This window comes from Schistocerca gregaria, unplaced genomic scaffold (genome assembly GCF_023897955.1).
Source record: "Schistocerca gregaria isolate iqSchGreg1 unplaced genomic scaffold, iqSchGreg1.2 ptg001411l, whole genome shotgun sequence".
In the NCBI taxonomy this organism is placed as follows: Eukaryota; Metazoa; Arthropoda; class Insecta; order Orthoptera; family Acrididae; genus Schistocerca; species Schistocerca gregaria.
Window position 1 is genome coordinate 20001 of NW_026062712.1, and position 4413 is coordinate 24413.

The following is a 4413-nucleotide window of genomic DNA, read 5'->3' on the forward strand; positions in this document are numbered from 1 at the left end:
CGCTCTAGGTGCGCCTCACCTCGCAATGAGGACGAGACGCCCCGGGAGTGCGGAGGCCGCCGCCCCGTGAAGGGCGGGGAAGCCCCATCCTCCCTCGGCCCGCGCAAGGCGAGACCTTCACTTTCATTACGCCTTTAGGTTTCGTACAGCCCAATGACTCGCGCACATGTTAGACTCCTTGGTCCGTGTTTCAAGACGGGTCGTGAAATTGTCCAAAGCTGAAGCGCCGCTGACGGGAGCGATTATTCCGCCCGAGAGCATCCCGAGCCAACAGCGGCGCGGGTCCGGGGCCGGGCCAGGTAGGTCCGTCATCCGGGAAGAACCGCGCGCGCTTGCCGGGAGCCCGAGCGCCCAAAGGGGCGAATCGACTCCTCCAGATATACCGCCGAGCAGCCAGCCAGGACACCGGGGCTCTGCCCAACAGACGCGAACCGAGGCCCGCGGAAGGACAGGCTGCGCACCCGGGCCGTAGGCCGGCACCCAGCGGGTCGCGACGTCCTACTAGGGGAGAAGTGCGGCCCACCGCACACCGGAACGGCCCCACCCCGCGGCGAGTGGAAAGGCAACCGGACACGACCCCGCCGCGGATTGCTCCGCGCGGGCGGCCGGCCCCATCTGCCGAGGGCGGGGGCCAGTGGCCGGATGGGCGTGAATCTCACCCGTTCGACCTTTCGGACTTCTCACGTTTACCCCAGAACGGTTTCACGTACTTTTGAACTCTCTCTTCAAAGTTCTTTTCAACTTTCCCTCACGGTACTTGTTCGCTATCGGTCTCGTGGTCATATTTAGTCTCAGATGGAGTTTACCACCCACTTGGAGCTGCACTCTCAAGCAACCCGACTCGAAGGAGAGGTCCCGCCGACGCTCGCACCGGCCGCTACGGGCCTGGCACCCTCTACGGGCCGTGGCCTCATTCAAGTTGGACTTGGGCTCGGCGCGAGGCGTCGGGGTAGTGGACCCTCCCAAACACCACATGCCACGACAGGCGGCAGCCTGCGGGGTTCGGTGCTGGACTCTTCCCTGTTCGCTCGCCGCTACTGGGGGAATCCTTGTTAGTTTCTTTTCCTCCGCTTAGTAATATGCTTAAATTCAGCGGGTAGTCTCGCCTGCTCTGAGGTCGTTGTACGAGGTGTCGCACGCCACACCGCCAGCCGGCTGTGCACGCTACCGAGAAAGTACCGGTATGCGAACCGCCAGGCGACGGGCGCGCATCGCACGTTTAAGGAGACGCGGCCGGCCACACAGGCGACCACGACACTCCCACGTCTCCGAAGCGGGACAAACGCCGCGCGCTTCAGTATACGTAGCCGACCCTCAGCCAGACGTGGCCCGGGAACGGAATCCATGGACCGCAATGTGCGTTCGAAACGTCGATGTTCATGTGTCCTGCAGTTCACATGTCGACGCGCAATTTGCTGCGTTCTTCATCGACCCACGAGCCGAGTGATCCACCGTCCTGGGTGATCTTTTCCTTTTCAGTCTCCCACTGTCTCTTTCAAGACAGTAGCATTTGCGGGACTGAGGCGTCTGACGGCCCCTGTTCCACTATTTTTTTTGTGTCCAACGGCCTCACAGCCGATGGGCGTCGTACGGCTCCACACCGGAGCGGACAGGCACTCGGGCGAACGTCATTCAAAACCGGCGCCAGGCGCCAGGTACCGCAGGCCAGCCGCTCCAGAGCTTCAGCGCTCGTACCACACAACAACAACAACAACAACACTTCCGCTAGTTTTGAGAGGCACGCGTGGTTCCGCACGCGGCGCACGGCCACTGCCGTACAGGTAGCGTGTTGCGCGACACGACACGCACATCGAAAGACATGCAGTCTAGTCGGTAATGATCCTTCCGCAGGTTCACCTACGGAAACCTTGTTACGACTTTTACTTCCTCTAAATGATCAAGTTTGGTCATCTTTCCGGTAGCATCGGCAACGACAGAGTCGATGCCGCGTACCAGTCCGAAGACCTCACTAAATCATTCAATCGGTAGTAGCGACGGGCGGTGTGTACAAAGGGCAGGGACGTAATCAACGCGAGCTTATGACTCGCGCTTACTGGGAATTCCTCGTTCATGGGGAACAATTGCAAGCCCCAATCCCTAGCACGAAGGAGGTTCAGCGGGTTACCCCGACCTTTCGGCCTAGGAAGACACGCTGATTCCTTCAGTGTAGCGCGCGTGCGGCCCAGAACATCTAAGGGCATCACAGACCTGTTATTGCTCAATCTCGTGCGGCTAGAAGCCGCCTGTCCCTCTAAGAAGAAAAGTAATCGCTGACAGCACGAAGGATGTCACGCGACTAGTTAGCAGGCTAGAGTCTCGTTCGTTATCGGAATTAACCAGACAAATCGCTCCACCAACTAAGAACGGCCATGCACCACCACCCACCGAATCAAGAAAGAGCTATCAATCTGTCAATCCTTCCGGTGTCCGGGCCTGGTGAGGTTTCCCGTGTTGAGTCAAATTAAGCCGCAGGCTCCACTCCTGGTGGTGCCCTTCCGTCAATTCCTTTAAGTTTCAGCTTTGCAACCATACTTCCCCCGGAACCCAAAAGCTTTGGTTTCCCGGAGGCTGCCCGCCGAGTCATCGGAGGAACTGCGGCGGATCGCTGGCTGGCATCGTTTATGGTTAGAACTAGGGCGGTATCTGATCGCCTTCGAACCTCTAACTTTCGTTCTTGATTAATGAAAACATACTTGGCAAATGCTTTCGCTTCTGTTCGTCTTGCGACGATCCAAGAATTTCACCTCTAACGTCGCAATACGAATGCCCCCGCCTGTCCCTATTAATCATTACCTCGGGTTCCGAAAACCAACAAAATAGAACCGAGGTCCTATTCCATTATTCCATGCACACAGTATTCAGGCGGGCTTGCCTGCTTTAAGCACTCTAATTTGTTCAAAGTAAACGTGCCGGCCCACCGAGACACTCAACAAAGAGCACCCTGGTAGGATTTAAACGGGGTCCGCCTCGGGACGCGAAAGCACCCCTTCGGCTCGCCCCACCGGCAGGACGTCCCACGATACATGCCAGTTAAACACCGACGGGCGGTGAACCAACAGCGTGGGACACAAATCCAACTACGAGCTTTTTAACCGCAACAACTTTAATATACGCTATTGGAGCTGGAATTACCGCGGCTGCTGGCACCAGACTTGCCCTCCAATAGATACTCGTTAAAGGATTTAAAGTGTACTCATTCCGATTACGGGGCCTCGGATGAGTCCCGTATCGTTATTTTTCGTCACTACCTCCCCGTGCCGGGAGTGGGTAATTTGCGCGCCTGCTGCCTTCCTTGGATGTGGTAGCCGTTTCTCAGGCTCCCTCTCCGGAATCGAACCCTGATTCCCCGTTACCCGTTACAACCATGGTAGGCGCAGAACCTACCATCGACAGTTGATAAGGCAGACATTTGAAAGATGCGTCGCCGGTACGAGGACCGTGCGATCAGCCCAAAGTTATTCAGAGTCACCAAGGCAAACGGACCAGACAAGCCAATCCGATTGGTTTTGATCTAATAAAAGCGTCCCTTCCATCTCTGGTCGGGACTCTGTTTGCATGTATTAGCTCTAGAATTACCACAGTTATCCAAGTAACGTGGGTACGATCTAAGGAACCATAACTGATTTAATGAGCCATTCGCGGTTTCACCTTAATGCGGCTTGTACTGAGACATGCATGGCTTAATCTTTGAGACAAGCATATGACTACTGGCAGGATCAACCAGGGAGCTGCGTCAACTAGAGCTGAGCAGCCGGCCGCCCGGGAGTGTGTCCCGGGGGCCCGCGCGAACACGCAAGCGTCCGCTCAATTATTCTGCAAACAGGAGGAGGCCGAGCTCCCCTGCACGATACACCTCGAAACCCTCTCAGGTCCCGGCGGCGCGCAGCGCCGTCCTAGGTACTTGGTCGGTTTCGAGAGAGGCGCAATCGCCCGGAGTTAGACGAGTAGACGGTTTTAGTGAGAACACCCTTGCTCCCAACTGAGCTTGCCGCTGCCGACAGAGGCCCGGGAGCGTGCTGTCGTGGCATTGCCGGCGGGAGACAACACGCGCCACCTATGGTGACCGGCAGCTCCAACGCCAGCGCCACACAAGGGCAAAGCCCCACTTGGGTGCAGAAGCGAACTCTCCCAGCACAGCGCACGCGCCAACACGTCCGCACAACTGCGATACAAACCACCTGCGAGAACCGCTGGGGCGACCGAGCAGCAGACGGCGTCGCGGCGCCGAGTGCCAGGCGGCGGCGCATCCTCAACGCACACAGTCCTCAATCAGACCAGCACACTGCAGATGTCCACCGCGCTTCGCACCGGGCTCGGCTGAACCAACTTTGGCCGCCAGGCGCCGCGTGCAGGGTGCGCCGCAGCGTAGCTGCGCCGCCTGCCGGGCCCGTCGGCTGGCGCTCCTGCCACTCG

General features: G+C 58.2%; 3 non-coding genes across 3 annotated transcripts in view; all 3 read right to left on the reverse strand.

Moving 5' to 3' along the window:
* LOC126331836 (large subunit ribosomal RNA) overlaps positions 1–1120 on the reverse strand; it is a 4222-nt gene extending 3102 nt beyond the window's left edge. Inside the window, exon 1 of the ribosomal RNA XR_007563513.1 lies at positions 1–1120. This exon is cut by the window's left edge and continues 3102 nt beyond it. This is a non-coding gene — a ribosomal RNA (large subunit ribosomal RNA).
* A 188-nt stretch (positions 1121–1308) lies between these two features.
* On the reverse strand, positions 1309–1463 carry LOC126331833 (5.8S ribosomal RNA). The gene has a single exon (XR_007563510.1). It is a non-coding gene; the product is annotated as a 5.8S ribosomal RNA (ribosomal RNA).
* Positions 1464–1834: 371 nt separating this feature from the next.
* LOC126331834 (small subunit ribosomal RNA) lies at positions 1835–3727 on the reverse strand. Its single transcript, XR_007563511.1, has one exon. It is a non-coding gene; the product is annotated as a small subunit ribosomal RNA (ribosomal RNA).
* Between the last annotated feature and the right edge of the window lie 686 nt (positions 3728–4413).